Raw genomic sequence first — 18,756 nt, forward strand, 5'->3', positions numbered from 1 at the left:
ATCAAAGTATCATTTGCATTAGGTGCACAAATCTTAAATGTACAACTTAATGGATTTTACAAATAAATATATGCCTGTGCAACCACCATTTGGATCAAGCTTGGAAACATGTCCAGAACTCCAGAATGCTTCCTCAGGAAATACCACTTCAATGTACCACTGGTCTGACCTCTACCACACGGATGAGTTTTGCCAGCTTTTGGCCTTGCTAAGTGTGAAATCATACACATCATTCTCTTTTGTGTCTGGCTTATTTCACCTGTAAGAGCCACCCTATTGTTTTGCACGTCAGTAGTTCATTTGTTCTTACTGCTGTGTGGAATTCTTGTGTGACTATGCCATAATTTATCCGTCCTACTAATGATGGACATTTGGGTTATTTCCAGTTTGAGGTTATGATGAATATATAAGCATTCTTATACATGTCTTTTGATGGACTTAATGGCTTATTTCTCCTGGGTATGTAACAAGGAGTAGAATTTGGGAGGATGTTTACGTATGTTCAATAGTGGATGCTGTCAAACAGTTGTTCAAAGTGGTTGCACCAATTTACTTTCCCACCAGCAATGGATGAGAGCTCTGATTAATCCACATCCTTGATAGTACTGGTGTTGTTAATCTTTTAAATTTTAGCCATCCTAATGGGTATGTGGTGTATGGCATTATGTTTTAATTTGCATTTTCCGGGTAATTAATAAGGATGAACACTCTTTTATATGCTTAGCAACCTTTGAATAATCTTTCTTTTTTTTTTTTTTTTTTTTTTGAGACAGAGTCTCACTCTGTCGCCCAGGCGGGAGTGCAGTGGTGCCATTTCGGCTCACTGCAAGCTCCGCCTCCCAGGTTCATGCCATTCTCCTGCCTCAGCCTCCTGTGTTGCTGGGTTTACAGGCACCCACCACCACACCTGGCTAATTATTTGTATTTTTTTTTAGTACAGACAGGGTTTCACTGTGTTAGCCAGGATGGTCTCGATTTCCTGACCTCATAATCCGCCCACCTCAGTCTCCCAAAGTGCTGGGATTACAGGGGTGAGCCACCACGCCCCGGCCTGAATCTTCTCTTTTATAAAGAACTATTCAAGTTTCAGTTTTAAAAAATTGACCTCCTTCCCTTTTCATATTGATCTACAGGAGTTAATTATGTAATTTGGAGGAGTTCCTTCTATATATATTGCAAATCTCTTTTCCTACTGTTTGTATTTCTTTTCAGTATTTCTTCAATGTCTCTTTTCATGAACAGGTCTTAATTTTTTTTTTTTTTGAGATGGGGTTTCACTCTGCCTCCCAGGCTGGAGTGCAGTGCCGCAGTCTCGGCTCATTGCAACCTCCACCTCCTGGGTTCAAGCGATTCTCCTATCTCAGTCTCCTGAGTAGCTGGGACTACAGGCGCACCCCATCTTGCCGGCTAATTTTTGTATTTTTAGTAGAGACTAGAGACGGAGTTTCACCATGTTGGTCAGGCTAGTCTTGAACTCCTGACCTTAGGTGATCCCCCTGCCTCAGCCTCCCAAAGTGCCGAGATTACAGGCATGAGCCACCGCACCTGGCCACAGTTCTTAATTTTAATGAAATCCAATTTATCAGTTTTTTATGGTTAATGCTATTTGTGCCCTGTTTAAGAAATCTTTTCCTATCCCAAAGTCATAAAGATATTCTCCTATGTTTTCTTCTAGAAGCTTTATTTCCCATGCACATCTTCATACTCTAACTATGTGTATATGTCTAAGCATATACAATTTTTTTAGTTTTAGATTTCATACAATGTAGCACATATTCGGCAACTTATTCTTTGCACTCAGTAGTGTATTTGCCAGCTTAATCTTTGTTGATACATGTAGCTCAGATTCATTCATTTTCACCGTAGCAAAGTTAATTACACTGTGTACATAGATCACCATGTATTTACCCTTTCTCCTGCTGATGGACATTTAGGCTGTTTCCAGTGATCATCACCATAAGTAATGCTTCTATGAACATGCAAGCACGTGCCTCCTAGTGTGAGAGTGTCTCTGGGGTACATGCTTCACAGACTAGGAGGCTGTGGTTTGGAAGCTGTAGAAACTCCGCACTTGGAGGGGGTGCCTCTGGGGCTGTTGAGGAGTAGGAATGGTGAGATAGACCAGTGAGTGGGTGGAGTGGGGGTGCTACATAATCCTGGCTCCGGGCCCAGACCCCTGTTTCAGCCAGAGCAGATTTGCTTTCATGCTTTATAACCTGGGGTTCTGTTTAACTCTTTGTTTGAAAAATCAGTTCTGCTTTTAAAAAATAATTTTTTTTGCCAGGCACGGTGGCTCACGCCTGTAATCCCAGCACTTTGGGAGGCTGAGGCGGGTGGATCATGAGGTCGGGAGATCAAGACCATCCTGACTAACACGGTGAAACCCCGTCTCTCCTAAACATACGAAAAAATTAGCCGGATGTGGTGGCAGGCGCCTGTAGTCCCAGCTACTTGGGAGGCTGAGGCAGGAGAATGGCGTGAACCTGGGAGGTGGAGCTTGCAGTGAGCCAAGATCGCGCCACTGCACACCAGCCTGGGTGACAGAGTGAGACTCTGCCTCAAAATAATAATAATAATAATAACAATAATTTTTTTAAACAAATGACTGTGTTAAGGCATTGTTCCCAAAGTGTTATAGGTTAAAAAAAAAAAAAAAAAAAAAAGAGTCTAGGTTTGGTGGCTCACACCTGTAATCCCAGCACTTTGGGAGGCCGAGGCGGGCAGATTGCTTGAGCTCAGGAGTTCAAGACCAGTTTGGCCAACATGGCGAAACCCCACCTCTACAAAACATACAAAAAATTAGCTGGGCATGGTGGCGCGTGCCTATAGTCCCAGCTACTTGGGAGGCTGAGATGGGAGGATTGCTTGAGCCTTGGAGGCAGAGACTACAATGAGCCATGACTGTGCCACTGCACTCTAGCCTGGGTGACTGGGGGACAATGCAAGACCTTGTCTCAAAATTTAAAAAGGATGAGCCCTTCAGCCTTCAGCCCCAACCAGTCTGCTCACCACTATCACTCTACATTGTGAATTAACCCTTCACGTGCAGCCCTCCCTCTTCTCATCCCAGCTAGACTGCTTATTGGTGTATCCTCAGCTGTCCAGCTAATCGGCTTGTTGATAGGTTGATTCATTGATGAGTGACCCTTTGAATAACTTGGCACCATCATCTCATATTTGTACATTGTACAGTTCACAAACCAGTTTCATAGCTATCCTTTGCTCCAAAACTGCCAACACAGAGCCTCAAGGATTATGTGGTAGAAGAATCACTGTCCTCACTTCACAGAGGTGATCCTAGGTCTCGGGGAGATGAGGAGGCTTGAGGTCATGTGACTGGGTGCTGGCGGATCGGAACTTGGACCCAGGCCTTTGAATCCCGGCATTGTGCCCGCTCCACTGTTGAGTGTGGCCTGAAAACACGACCTTAATCCAGCCGTTAATTAATAACTAACTTGTGTGTTGGCCTCTGCAACTTACAAAGTTTCTTTTAATCTCCACAATCCTTTGGTGGCTGGATGTTGTTATAATTTTCCCCCAACCCGCCCCTTTGCAAAGAGGGAAAACTAGTGCTCAGAGGGTTGAAGTGTCTTACCCGAGGGCACACAACTGTGGCGACAGAGCTACACTCAGTACCCAGCTTCCAGCTTCCTTGTCCTCTGTTCCCTGTCCTCTGTTCCATCCCTCACTTTTCTTCCCATGGGCAGGCCCCGGAGATGTCTGAGCATGTGAGCTTTTCAGCCACCCTCCAGCAGCCTGAAGGCCTGGCTCTCCTGGGCAGGCCCCGGAAACAGCTAGCTCGGTGGTGCTGAGCCGCCCCTCCCATGAGGCCTTGAGTTGTTTTTCTTATCTAAATAAACTCTACACAAACATGGGCACATTACTCATGTGTGAGTTATTTGCGATAGCATAGCCCAGAGATGGGGAAATCAGTTCACACTGGAACTATGTCTCAACCTGGTCAAAAAACAAATGGGGAAATGGAGTTCTAGGCCCAGGGCAGCAAAACTCAAACCCACACCCCATCTCAAGCCCGGGGAAAACTTCTGCCCCGGTCACATGCTCTGTGGACCCCACTGGAGAGAAGACAGAACCCACCTGTGCCTGGGGAAGGATGTGAGGGAGCTCCAAGAGCTGGGCCATCTCTTCCAAGGCCAGCCTCTCTTCCCACGGGCCCTCTTGAGGAAAGACAGAGACACGCCTGCAGAGCAGGAGATCTCTGCTTTATCTTCTGGGCTTTTGCAAAATGAGTGCTGGAATCCATACCGGGTCCTTCTCCCCACATTTAATTAGATTCCTTCAACTTCTGGACTTGGATCTTTCACCAGAAGGCCTTGGGATCAGGGGAGGGGCTTAAGGAGCTGCTATAGAAATGAAGACTTGTAACTTAGCTCAGTGCCTGGCAGGGACCGGCTGCTTTCATTATGGTTGAGGGGCAGTCGGTTGTGTGAGTGATGGGAAAGAGAGATGATGCTAAAAGTTGTTTATCTTGGCCCACCATCACATACCTTCCCAAAGGCTTGCACACCCACTCTCTCAGGCGTGTTGATTACCTCATCGTTTAGGTGAGGGCCTCTCAGAGAAGTTCTCTGATGTGCTGGAGATACCCATGGGATGTCAATCATAAACCATGGAATGTGGGTTTTGTGTTTGCAAAGAGCTCTTGGACACAGGATCTCAGAGGAATTCTTGACAGAGCTGGAAAAAGAACCTTAGCCCCCTGACTCTTAGATCAGCAGATCTGGGTTCCAGAAAATGTTTCCAGGATGCCCAGCTCTCTGGATATGACTCACATTGGTCCCAAGGAATGACAGCACTGCACATGGCTTCTGCCCCAGGTCTCTGGAACTGCGCTGCTGCTTGGCCCCTGTGGTCACAGGGATTCCTTGCTCCTCTTTGCCAGCTTCAGACCAAGGGACTCGAGTTTGGAGAGGCTGTGGTTACTGTGCTGTGTGGGTCTTGTCCTGGAGCCCTTGTGTGATTCATCTTTGTGTTCCCACAGGGACTGCCACTAAGACAGGGCTGGGTTAAGACCCTTGGATATTCTGAAAGATCAATCCTCCCCCATATGAAATTCAAAGAAAAACAATTCTAAATTTGAAAAAAATGCCACCCATTCATGTGGGCTGAACTCAAAATAGCTTCCTTCTAGAGATTCTGATTGCAAAATCCTGGATGAATGCAATAAAGCTGAACTTTTTTCCTTGGCCTAGGAGTGGGGCAAGGGAGGGAGGGGTTTTGCCGTTGGTCTAAGCACCTACTTGCTCTGCTTCCTGAGTCATCCAGATTGCCAAGGGAGTCTTGTACGTGGTAGATGTCAGCCCACGTCTTCTAAATTGAATGAAGTGTGCTCGCTTCCCAGAAGAGGACTAAATCCAAGCAGTAATGTGTTAAGGTATGGGCACAGAGTCTGAGCCAGCAAACACACACACCTCCCCTCCATGTGCGCACGCGCGCACACACACACAAGCCCATGCAGGCACACGGAGGGGAAGGGGAAGGTGGGGGAGGGAGGGGGAAGAGGGAGGAGGAAGAGAATGTGTGGGGACCCAGCAACCTTTCTCAGTTCCAGTTTAAATTAACAGCAAAATAAAAACATGTTGTTCTCTCTCATAATTAATAGATGTGCTTGGAGTTTCACCTCTTGCCAGGCCCCTCCCCTGGTACTAACTGACCCTTTACAGACAAGGTTCTACAGAAGGATCAGCTACTAGCCCTGAACCACATGGCTGGAAGGCTGGGCCTGGAACCTTTAACTTCACGGAAGATGCAACTCCACAAAGGGATTTTAGAACTTCCTGTTGCAGCCCCAAGAAGATGAATGCATTTCTACCTAAAACGGGCTTAGATCTGCTTAAAAAAATAACAACAATGGTAAAAATACACTTAATGAATGTGTAACAAACCACAAAACCACAGAAAGTGGGGTTTGAGGGGGAGTGCATAATTGTGTGTATTTTAGACATTAAATTAAGGTAACATGGCCTCATTTGGAAAAATCTGAGGGGAGGAAGGAAAGCACCATGAAAATATGAGCTCCATGCTGGCTGGGAGTTCAACTCCACCGTCCCCAGTGAAGCGCCAAGGGTGGAGTGTTCCTTTGTTAGTGTGTGTGTACATTTGTTTTTCATTTATTCATTCAAATATTTACTGAGAGACTACTTTGTGCCAGGCCCTGTCCCGGATACTTGGCAACAGAGCCATTTATTAGATATAGGAGCTCCTGCTCTGGCTACTCACATCATTGGGAACAGAAATGATATTTTTGGGTTCTTGTATTAAACTAACTGCATGCTACCCAAGGGCAGCAGGCCAGGTTCTTCTCTTGTAGCATTTCTTCTACAAAGCACCCTGAAGTGTGTGCCCACAATGGATGCTCAGGCAATAGGCCCAATGTGTGTCCTGATGCCCTGATAGGCACTAGACTTCCTTTTCTCCTATCACCTCCTCTCCTGCTCTTATCTCCTAGACCTCCGGGGTGGCCTTGGCAGAATAAGGCCCTGAGAGTTTAGCTGATTAAAGCTGGCAAGAACTTGAGGTGTTACTCTCTCATGGTCATTTGCATCTAGTTATGGGAATTAGGTCAGAGCTAGGAGAGTCTCAAAGGCAAAGAGGTTTCAGCTAGAAGAATGACAGCTCCATGGCAGGGTGGAAAGAAGAATTCCAAGGCAGAGAAGAACCCAGTAACTGAGTAGCAGTGTCTGCAGTGGGTAATGAAAGGAGGGCACTGAGTCATGTATTTGCAGCTTGCAAGGCCAGTCTGCTCCCTTCATTTTACAGATGAGGAAGCCAAAACTAGGAGTGTAAACAGCTTGCAAGCTGGGAGCAGGTCCATTGCTAAGACCAGGCCCTCCAGACCCCTGGGCACTCCAGTCGGTCCATTAATCAGGTCCTTAACCAGGCTTTGAGAACTTCAGATAGGGTCAGGCACAGTGGTTCATGCCTGTAATCCCAGCACTTTGGAAGGCTGAGGCAGGTGGACCACAAGGTCAGGAGTTCGAGACCAGCCTGGCCAGCATGATGAAACCCTGTCTTTACTGAAAATACAAAAATTAGCCGGGCATGGTGGTGTGTGCCTGTAATCCCAGCTACTCGGGAGGCGAAGGCAGGAAAATTACTTGAACCTAGGAGGCGGCGGTTGCAGTGAGCTAAGACTGCACAAAAAAAGAACTTCAGATAGTTTTCAGGCAAAGAGACTCCTTCCCCAGGTTGCAGCCATTCTCTTCATCTGTAAGTGAAGTCAGCTCTGATAAAGGGCTGTGTATCATCCAGGACCATGCGCCTATGTTTCCTCTGGTCTCTGTCATTTCCTAGTAATTATCTGAAGGCAGTGAAATATGGTACAACTAAAACTGAGAAGAAACCATACAAGAAACAGCGGGATTGTGATCCAAGTCACCTAAATTTTAGCAGTTGGCACCTGAAACCAATCTTCACTTATATCTTTCCATGCATACACTACAGATTAGACCTATGACATCACCTGACCTAGTGGCAGGATGAACACGGGACTGAGAGTCTGCAGTGTAAGTCCAGAGGCCGAGTGTCAGTTATGAGACTTTGGGCAAGTCAGTTCATCTTTCTTTCTTTCTTTTTTTTTTTTTTGAGATGGAGTCTCGCTCTGTTGCCCAGGCTGCAGTGCAGTGGCCGGATCTCAGCTCACTGCAAGCTCCGCCTCCCTGGTTTATGCCATTCTCCTGCCTCGGCCTCCCGAGTAGCTGGGAGTACAGGTGCCCACCACCTTCCCCGGCTAGTTTCTTTGTACTTTTTAGTAGAGACGGGGTTTCACCGTGTTAGCCAGGACGGTCTCCATCTCCTGACCTCATGAGCCTCCCGTCTCGGCCTCCCAAAGTGCTGGGGTCAGTTCATCTTTCTAGGGCTCAGTTTTTTTCTTTTTCTTTTTCTTCTTCTTCTTCTTTTTTTTTTTTTTGATGGAGTCTGGCTCTGTTGCTCAGGCTGGAGTGCAGTGGCATGATCTCAGCCCACCTCCCCAGTTCAAGTGATTCTCCTGCCTCATCCTCAGTAGCTGGGATTATAGGTGCCCATCACCATACCCAGCTAACTTTTGTATTTTTACTAGAGACAGGGTTTCACCATGTGGGCCAGGCTGGTCTTGAACTCCTGACCTCAAGTGATCTGCCCTCCTGGGCCTCCCAAAGTGTTGGGATTACAAGTGTGAGCCACCATGCCTGGCCCTGAGTTTCTTGATGATTAATCAATTTACCTGCCAAACATTGATTCATCATCTTTGATGTACTCGGGTATACGTGTTGAGGGGAAAAAAGGCAAGACAAGGTCCCTGACCTTAAGGGGCTTAAAATCTAGTGTAATGGATCAGTTCAGTAAACAAATAAATGTACTGATGGGTATAGGTATGAATTGGAATAGAGGTCTGAACAGGGCCGAGTGGGGCTCAGTCCTTCCCCGGGAGTCCGAGAAGAAAAGGCTTCAGGAAGGGGGTGATGCTCAAACTAGTCTTGAGCAGAGAAGGAAGTGTTCATCTGGCTGAAGAGGTGGCATGTGAGGACTGAAGGGATGGACAGGCCCCAGAAGGCAAGATGGGAGGGGCCTAAGCAAAGGTACAATGGGTGAAAGAATCGGGAGTATTTGTGATTTTCCTGGAGAGAAGATGTGATATGGGACACAACAAGAGGGATGAGGCCAGAGGTAGCGCAGGTCGCATCACCCAGTGCCTTCTATTCCATTTTGAAGGACTAGGGCTCCAGTCTCTGAATCTGTGCTGTCCACCAAGGTAGCCATTAGCCACACATGGCTACAGTGCACCTGAAACGTGATCAGGCAAGATTGAGATGTACACGTGAAATATACAATGGATTGCAAAGACTTCATACGAAAAATAATATAAAACAGAGATAACTTTTTTTTTTTCCTGAGACAGAGTTTTGCTCTTTTTGCCCAGGCTGGAGTGCAATGGCGCCATCTCAGCTCACTGCAACCTCTGCCTCCCGCGTTCAAGCGATTCTCCTGCCTCAGCCTCCCAAGTAGCTGGGATTACAGACATGCGCCACCACCCCAGCTAATTTTGTATTTTTAGTAGAGACGGGGTTTCTCCATGTTGGTCAGGCTGGTCTTGAACTCCGGACCTCAGGTGATGCACCTGCCTCGGACTCCCAAAGTGCTGGGATTACAGGCGTGAGCCACCGCGCCCGGCAAACAGGGATAATTTTATATTGATTACATGTTGAAATGATAATGTACTAGATATGTTGAGTTAAATAAAATAAATTATTGCCGGGCACAGTGTCTCACGCCTGTAATCCCAGCACTTTGGGAGGCTGAAGCAGGTGGATCACGAGGTCAGGAGTTTGAAACCAGCCTGGCCAAGATGGTGAAACCCTGTCTCTACTGAAAATACAAAAATTAGCCAGGTGCAGTGGCAGGTGCCTGTAATCCCAGCTACTTGGGAAGCTGAGGCAGGAGAATTGCTTGAACCTGGGAAGAGGAGGTTGCATTGAGCCGAGATCACGCCACTGCACTCTAGCCTGGGCGACAGAGCAAGACTCCGTCTCAAAAAATATATATATATATATATGTCTATATATATATATAAATAATTAAAATTACCTTCACCTTGCTTTTTCTTTTTTAAATGTGGTCTCAAAAAATTTTTAAATTATATATTTTTATTGGACAGCACTGCTGTAAATAATGGCAAATCGCCGAAAGCATACTTTTTTATTTTAAAGCAAGAGAGATGCAAATTGAACTTGTGCTTTAGAATGCTCACTCTGGCAGCAGGTAGAGAACAGAGACAATTAGAAAATTATTGTAACAATTGGTGGCGAGCAGTGATGGGGGCCTGAATTAAGATGAAAGCTGGGTGTTGGGATGGTGAATTCCATGGCGCTTGGGGTGTGAGAAAGGCGGAGTCCCCAGGCTGCTGGCTTCTGTGACTGTAAATTTTGGTGGTGTCCCTATAGGAGGGAAGGTCGAGGAGGAGGTTCATGGAGAAAGATGACAAACTCAGTTCCGAACCAACTTTGAGTTGACTGTGGGCCACCAAACGGGAGGTCCAGGTGATTTGGCCTGATGTCTCTGGAGAGGAGTCTGGGCCGGATACTTGGATATGGGAGTCAGTTTATAAGGTTAGGTGAGACTCAAGGATGAGTGAGATCAATCAGGGAGAGGACAGAAAAGAAAAGAGGCAAGTACTTGGCTCTGAGGAACACCAATACCTACAGGAGGGCAGGTGGAGAGGTCTGAAAAATAGAGCCTCCTACTTCCTGACAACAATGACATCCTATGATCCCTCATCTCAGGGCAGGCAGCTCTCTGCTGGGAGGTCCTTCAGTGGAGCCTGGTTTTCATCTGTTGATTTCAGAGAAGACAAAAAGTCACAGCTAAAGCTGAAGCTTTCTGGTCCCCTTGAATGGAGCTATTGATGATGAAGCGAGGCAGTGAGAAAAGAATCTGCCCCAGGTGCAATGTCACTTTTTAAAGCTGATGTGGCAAGACTAAACTGGTGTAATCACTTTTCAGAGGGCCATTTGGTAATGGTATAAAAAGTAGAATTCTGCTTCTAAGGAATTATTCTTAAACAAATAATCAGGGATGTACACAAACGTATATACACAAGAATGTTTAAAACAGCACTTTTAATAATACCAAATAAAATTGGAAAAAACCTCACTGTCCAAGTGTGGGAAACTGATTTAATAGTTATGGTAGGCCGGATGCAGTGGCTCATGCTTCTAATCTTAGCACTTTGGGAGGCCGAGGTAGGCAGATTGCTTGAGCCTAGGAGTTGGAGACCAGAATGGGCAATATGGCAAAACCCTGTCATAAGTTAAAAATATAAAGAATTAACTGGGTGTGGTGGTGTATGCCTGTAGTCCCAGCTACTTGGGAGGCTGAAATGGGAGGATCACCTAAGCCCAGGGAAGTCAAGGCTGCAGTGAGCTGAGATTGCACCACTGCACTCCAGCCTGGGCAACAGGAATGAGACTGTGTCTCAAAAAAAAAAAAAAAAAAAAAATTAAATTATGGGAGGTCCATGTGACAAAAAGCTCTACAGACTTTCAAAACAATGTAGGAAATACATATGTATTGACATAGAAAGATATTCACAATATGTTAAATGAAAATGCAGGTGAGTGCAATATGATTATTTCTAGTTAGTGGCTGTTGTTTGTCTTCATTGTGATTAAGAGCAAGGACTTAGGTCTAGCAGGCTGCCTGGATTGACTGGGCACAGTCACTCACTGGTCTGACCTTGCCATGCTCAGTGCCCTTTTCTGAAAAGGAGACGATAATAACATGAACCACAAGCAGTTGTGAAAACCAAACAAGTGAATCGAATCCATAGAAGTGTTGAAAATGGGGCTTAGCACTTGTAAGACTTCAATAGGTGCTAACCTTCATTATTTTTTAAAACATCGTTAGTGAGATATAATTTACATATCATACATTTCAACCATGTCAATCAGTGGCAGGAAGTTCTCATGGGCTGCAGATGCTGGGCTGTAAGTAAGGTGCAGAGTATTCCAGATGGGATATTATTGTAAGAGGTCAGGATTCTGCTCTTTCTCCCGTCACACACCCAGAGCCTGACTACACTGAAGCACTAACAGGCCCTCTCTGAAGGCCAGCAACATCTTCACACCTGATCTGAGAGTGCAAATCACCATTGTCTCCTTCTCTGCAACTCTACAACCCACGTTTCACACACTGGAGACACCTGACACTGCTTTTGCCCACATTTTTTTTCCTTCTCTCTCTCTCTCTCTTTTTTTAGATGGAGTCTCGCTCTGTCACCAGGCTGGAGTGCAGTGGTGCGATCTCGGCTCAATGCAACCTCCGCCTCCCGGGTTCAAGGGATTCTCCTGCCTCAGCCTCCCAAGTAGCTGGGACTACAGGTGTCCGCCACCATGCCCAGCTAATTTTTGTATTTTTAGTAGAGACGGGGTTTCACCATGTTGGCCAGGGTGGTCTCGATCTCCTGACCTCATAATCCGCCTGCCTCAGCCTCCTAAAGTGCTGGGATTACAGGTGTGAGCCATCGTGCCCGGCCTCCTTCTCTTTTTAAAATCTGTTTTTTCATTGGGTTATAACTCTTATACAGTATACCCTATTTCCTTTTACAATTTAATTTTTTAAAGTCTGGCCCAATATACATAATAAAATTTACCATGTTAACCATTATGAAGTATACAGCACAGTGGCATTATGTATATTCATCCTTGTTCTGCTCTTATCACACCATCCACCTCTGGAACTCTTTTCATCTTGCAGAAGCTCCGTACGCATTAAACACTAACTGTCATCACCTCTTACCCAACCCTCTGGAAACCACCATTCTACTTTTTGTCTCTATGAATTTGTTTATTTATTCATTTATTTTGAGACGGAGTCTCGCTCGCTCTGTCTCCCAGTCAGGAGTGCAGTGGTGCAAGCTCCGTTCACTGCAGCCTCTGCCTCTTAGGGTTCAAGCTGTCCTTGCACCTCACCCTCCTGAGTAGTAGCTGGGATTATAGGCATGCACTACCATACCCGGCTAATTTTTGTACTGTTAATAGAGACGGGGTTTCTTCATGTTGGTCAGGTTGATCTCAAACTCCCGACCTCAAGTCATCCTCCCGCCTTGGCCTCCCAAAGTGCTGGGATTACAGGCATGAGCCACCCTGCCTAGCCTGAATTTGACTACTCTACGAATCTTATATAAGTGAATTCATAGAACATTTGCTCTTTTGTGACTGATTTATTTCACTTAACATGGTCTCAAAGCTCATTCACACTGTAGCATGTGTAAGAATTTCAATCCTTTTGAAGGCTGAACGATCCTCTATTGTATATCTATACCATATTTTTCTTCTCCATCTGTTAATAGATGCTTGGGTTGCTCCCGCCTTGTGGCTACTATAAATAATGCTGCTATGAACAGGGGCATACAAATATCTGTTTAAGTCCCTGCTTTTAGCTCCTTTGGGTATACGCCTCTGTTGACTTTTTTTTTTTTTTTTTTTTTTTTTTTTTTTTTTTTTTGAGATGGAGTTTCATTCTTGTTGCCCAGCCTGGAGTACAATGGTGCTATCTCAGCTCACTGCAACTTCTGCTTCCTGGGTTCAAGCGATTCTCCTGCCTCAGCCTCCCAAGTAGCTGGGATTATAGACATGCACCACCATGCCCGGCTAATTTTGTATTTTTAGTAGAGATAGGGTTTCACTATGTTGGTCAGGCTGGTCTCAAACTCCTGACCTCAGGTGATCCGCCTGCCTCGGCCTCCCAAAGTGCTAGAATTATAGTAGTAAGCCACCATGCCGGGCCTCTATACCTCTGTTGATTTTTAATGTAAAAATAACATGCCTCTATTATTTTTAATGTAAAAAAAATTAAAAAATAATTTAAAGTCATACACTCTCGCTGCATTTGTACAACTCTATTTTCATTTCAATGCATCCTCTTTGGTGACTGTTCATATGCAGGTATTTTTAAACGTAAATGCTATTGTAATGAACCAACAATTTTCTGACTACTGTTTTTTAGGTCGACATTGCAAACAGAACCATAGACCATGGGCCTAAGCCAAAACTGATTTGTGACTTTATTATCTTGGAAAATAGGAAAGGGAAAACACAGCAACCTCTGTAAACATATATACGTACATACAAGATATATGCAAGGACAGAAACATATGAATTCAGAGAGGAAACTCACACAACATGTACTTAAACAACTGGTGCTGGACTTCGAAAGAATGAGCTATGAACAAGACCTCAGAGGCACAGGCAGAGACAGCTCACATGCACACACACGTGAATCTCAACAACACCCCTGTATGCCTAGAGAGTGCAACACACCAGGACACACATAAATGATAAAAAAATAAACTCATACACACACCTCACACCTACCAGGATCTTCTCCTGGCCCCCAAACTCCCGGACTGGCAATTTCTGAAGGCTGGGAAGGAGATCCTGCAAGAGAACTCAAAACAGCTCTGTGAACCCTGCCCTGGGCTCCAAGTGCCCGCCCACAGGCCTGTCCCATGCTCCCAGCTCAGCGTTGGCCCCACGCCTGGGTCTGTGCACAGCCTCAAGTCCAATTCACTGCCCCAAATCTTTCCGAGTCAGACCTACTCCCTCTCAATACTTTCCTTGGACAGTACCTGTATCCAGCTCCTTCTGTCATAGTCATTCTCCCAGGGACACTGTGTAATCCACACCAGAAATTCTGCTATGGGCTTTGGGGGCATAGGGACCCACACTGGGCTGGCAGGAAGGGGCCAGCAGTCCATGGCCAGTCAGGCTTGGGCCAACAACAGCTGAACTGCCTGCCTCTCTGGTCCCTCCTCCATAAAGCAGCAACGCAACAACTAACTTGTAGACACTGATAACTTTAAACGTGGCCACATCCTTGAAGTCCCAAGCCCAGTCCTGGCATAGAGCAGCCCCACAAATGGTGTTAATCTCCTGCCCTCCGTTCCCTAAGCTGTCAGATAGGGCAATGCCTAAGCCTGCATGTTTTAGGGGTTGCTGTGAGACAGGAAATTTTTAATAATTTTGACTAAGTTCTCCACATGTAAGATATCATGATCACCGAACTGAATAGTACTGGAAGCCAAAGGTTGTATCTTTTGAACAAACTAGAGAACAATTGGTCTATTGACTAATGTATGTTGAACACTTTGTAATGCTGTAGCTCTAGAGCAGTAGGGTAAAGTTAGCCACACTCCTCGGTTACGCACATCAATCAAACACACTTAAATGCATTTATTTATTTTCCCTCTTTAGCCTCATCCCCTATTCTCCCATACATCCAACTCAGACATCTATTCTACTCTGTTCAATATGTACCATTTTATTCCTACTTTATTTATTTATTTAGAGACGGAGTCTCGCTCTGTCACCAGGCTGGAGTGCAGTGGCATGATCCGGCTAACTGCAACCTCCATCTCCTGGGTTCAAGTGATTCTCCTGCCTCAGACTCCCGAGTAACTGGTATTACAGGCTCCTGCCACCACAACCGGCTAATTTTTGTATTTTTAGTAGAGATGGGGTTTCACCATGTTGGCCATGATGGTTTCGAACTCCTGACCTCAGGTGATCCACCTGCCTTAGCCTCCCAAAGTGCTGGGATTACAGGCGAGAGCCACTGCACCCGGCCTATTCCTAACTTTTTTATTATGGTAAAATATACATAATAAAATTGACCATTTTAACCATTTTAAGCGTACAGTTCCATGGCACTGACTGCATTTACATTGTTGTGCAACCAACTCCACCATCCATCTCCAGAGATTTTTCATCTTCTTCCCCTGAAACTCCATACCCAGTAAACAACAATTCTCCATTCCCTCTCCCCCTGGCCCCTGGCAACCACTATCTCCTTTCTGTCTCTAAGAATTTAACTATGCTAGGTACCTCTGTAAGTGGAATCACACAATTTTTGTTCCTTTGTGGCTGGTTTGTTTCACTTAGCATAATATTCTCAAAGTTCATCCACAATGTATCATGTGTCAGCATTTCCTTCCTTTTAAAGCTGAATAATATTTCATTGTATGGGCCGGGCACAGTGGCTCACGCCTGTAATCCCAGCACTTTGGGAGGCCGAGGTGGGCGGATCATGAGGTCAGGAATTCAAGACCAGCCTGGCCAACATGGTGAAACCCCATCTCTACTAAAAATACAAAATTAGCAGGGTGTGGTGGCACATGCCTGTAATCCCAGCTACTCAGGATGAGGCAGGAGAATCATTTGAATCCGGGAGGTGAAGGTTGCAGTGAGCCAAGATTGCACCACTGCACTCCAGCCTGGGCAATAAGAGCGAAACTCCATCTCAAAATAAATAAATACATAAATAAAATGTAAAAATCCCATTGTATGGCTACAATATATCTTGTTTTTCCACCCATCCATTGATGGACACTTGAGTTACTTGCATCTTTTGTTTGTTGTGAATAATGCTTCTATGGACATGGGTGTGGAAATACCCTGAGTCCCTGCTTTCAGTTCTTTTGGGTATATCCCCAGAAATAGAATTGCTGGATCATATGGTAATTCTGCTCAGTTTTTTGAGGAACTGCCATACATACAACATACCATTTTCCTCAGAGGCAGCACTACTTCACACCTTTACCAGCAATGTGCAAGGATTCTAATTTCTTCACAACCTCTCCAACATGTTATTTTCTGTTTTTTAAAAGCTAATAGCTGGCCAGGCATGGTGGCTCACACCTGTAATCCCAGTACTTTGGGAGGCAGAGGTGGGAGGAATCACCTGACATCAGGTGTTTGAGACCAGCCTGACCAACATGGAGAAACCCTGTCTCTATTAAAAATACAAAATTAGCCGGGTGTGGGTGGCACATGCCTGTAATCCCAGCTACTCAGGAGGCTGAGGCAAGAGAATTGCTTGAACCTGGGAGGCAGAGGTTGTAGTAAGCCAACATTGCACCATGGGACTCCAGCCTGGGCAACAAGAGTGAAACTCTGTCTCAAAAAAAAGAAAAAAGATAATAGCCATCCTAATGGATGTGAAGTGGGTCAATGTGTATCTTTTTATTTGTATAACTTCTTTCAAAATATATGTAATTATTTTGTGTATATGTAATTTGTTTTACATAGTAGCATTATGCTATTCATTTCCCTCTGTGTCTTACGATTTTCTCTTGGAACTATGTTTAAGTTCTATGCATTTGTTTTGTGTACATGGAATTCATTGCTTCTCACTTTCGCATAGCACGTTATGGTATGCATGAATCACATCCATGTATATTGAGAACCTACTATGTGCTTGTGCCAAGCTTCCTATATGAGTGATTTAATCTGATTCCATACAGCAATCCTAAGAAGGTGTTGTAATTATCACATTTTACGGATGAGAAAACTGACACACACAGAGTTACAGAACGTGCCCAGAGTCACACAGCCGGAAGTGGAAGAGGTAGAAGTTTAACCCAGGTCATTCTGGTGCCACAGAAGAGCTCACACGTGTAAGGTATTACAAAGAGCTATAGATAGAGATCTGACTGTAGACAGAGGCTCTCCCTTAGGCGAGGGCACTCTGATGAAAGTTCTAGTCCTGATTTGGCTACTAATCTTCACAATGCAAATCACCTTCCTTTACAGACATCACTTTCTGTCTGTGTAAGATGAAGATGATTTTATATGCTTTTTCTAGATTCACTACTTGTTGATTAAATACCCTTTAGCTAATGGGAAAATAATCAGAATTGAGGTCAGGTGTTTGTTTCTTTCGTGTATTTGAAGTGGCCCACCTGGGAGTCACTCCAAATATGTGAAAACCACTCAAAATACAAGAAAACCCACCTCATGAGGTGAACTGTTCATAGGATGGACTATTCCCAGGGAAACAGAGCCGCTGTTTCCATTTCCATCCCACCTCTCTTGAACTTTGCACTTAACCATGATGAAAAACTAACCGGGCTAACGTTTCCCTCCCAAGAACAACCTCTGCAAAAGCAGGCCTGGGTGGGCCTCAAGAGACCAGGTGCCAGAACAGAGTTTTATCCATCAAGAGTGGCCCACCCATTCACTGCCCAAAGTCAAGATCAACAGAACATGTGGGGTCTTCTCAGCACTGAGAAGAATCAGTTCCTCAGCCCTCCTCAGAGCTTTCTGAAACTGGACTTAGTGCCCCAGTGGAGGGACCTCTTTTGGAGAAACAGGCCTGAGGAGAAATAACTAGCCTAGAAATGGCACTTCTTAGACTTGCAGGTGGGTCCAGCACTATTTTTCTGCATGCACAGCTGTTCCTGTCACACAGATGCCAGCAGGGGAAGCGCAGGGAAGCGTGGTTCTGCCGCACTCACTAGCTGGCTGCCTGGTGATTTCTTCCCCTCAGGAAGATGAGAGGGCTTGAATGAGGGCCCCTTCCAATGCCATGATTTTAGAGGGTGAAGTACCTGTCAGGTCCTTCCACTACATGTAATCCTCAAATCTCTCTGAGGCTCTTCCTCCACAGTGCAAATCGCCTTCCTTTATCAGACATTGCTCTCTGTGTAACATAAAGGACTTGAACTAGAGGAGGACAGTTACAATGCTCTTTCTGGATCCACCACTCTGCACAGTGAGAACCATTTACTCCATTCTTACAGCAGAGAGAACAGACGCTCCGCGAGGGGAAGAAGAGAAAGCCAGCATTGGAAGCCAGGCCAGTCACTGACGGATACTGAGCCCCTTTTACTTTCTCTGGCTACCTCTCAATGGTTGGACTTGTTCAGGTTAAGATTAACATTTTACTGGACGATGATGACTGCAAGGTCCCTGTCCATCTTTGCCCACTCAGTCACATCATCCTCATCCCCACTCTTTGATGCTTCTCTAGGCTGTGAATCCCTTGAAGACCTTCGTCTTTTATTTTGGAAGTTCAGGAACTGAGTAGGAGGGCTGCAACATAGAGCTGCTCCGTCAATGTATGTTAAACTTATCTGACCTCCCTCCACCACTTTTCATGGCATTAACAATGCAAACCTTTTCACATGAGCTTCTCACAGCCACCCTAGGAGATTGCGAGGGAAGCTACCTCTAGCCCCATTTTACAGGTGAGCAAATAGTCCTTGCAGTGTTACAATAGTGTGCTTGTGTAGAGAACTGTTTTGCAAAGAGCTCGATCAATGATGTCTTCTTTGCCTTCCGTGACCCAGGCAGCTGGGTGCAGTGTCAAGATCGAAGACTGAGGCGTCAACAAAGTATTGGGTTCAAATTCCAGCTCTGCCACTTGGAACCCTGAGTAAGTAATATAATCTCTCTGTGCCTCCGTAAACGTGAGGCATAG

Source organism: Macaca mulatta, chromosome 7 (assembly GCF_049350105.2).
Source record: "Macaca mulatta isolate MMU2019108-1 chromosome 7, T2T-MMU8v2.0, whole genome shotgun sequence".
NCBI lineage: Eukaryota > Metazoa > Chordata > Mammalia > Primates > Cercopithecidae > Macaca > Macaca mulatta.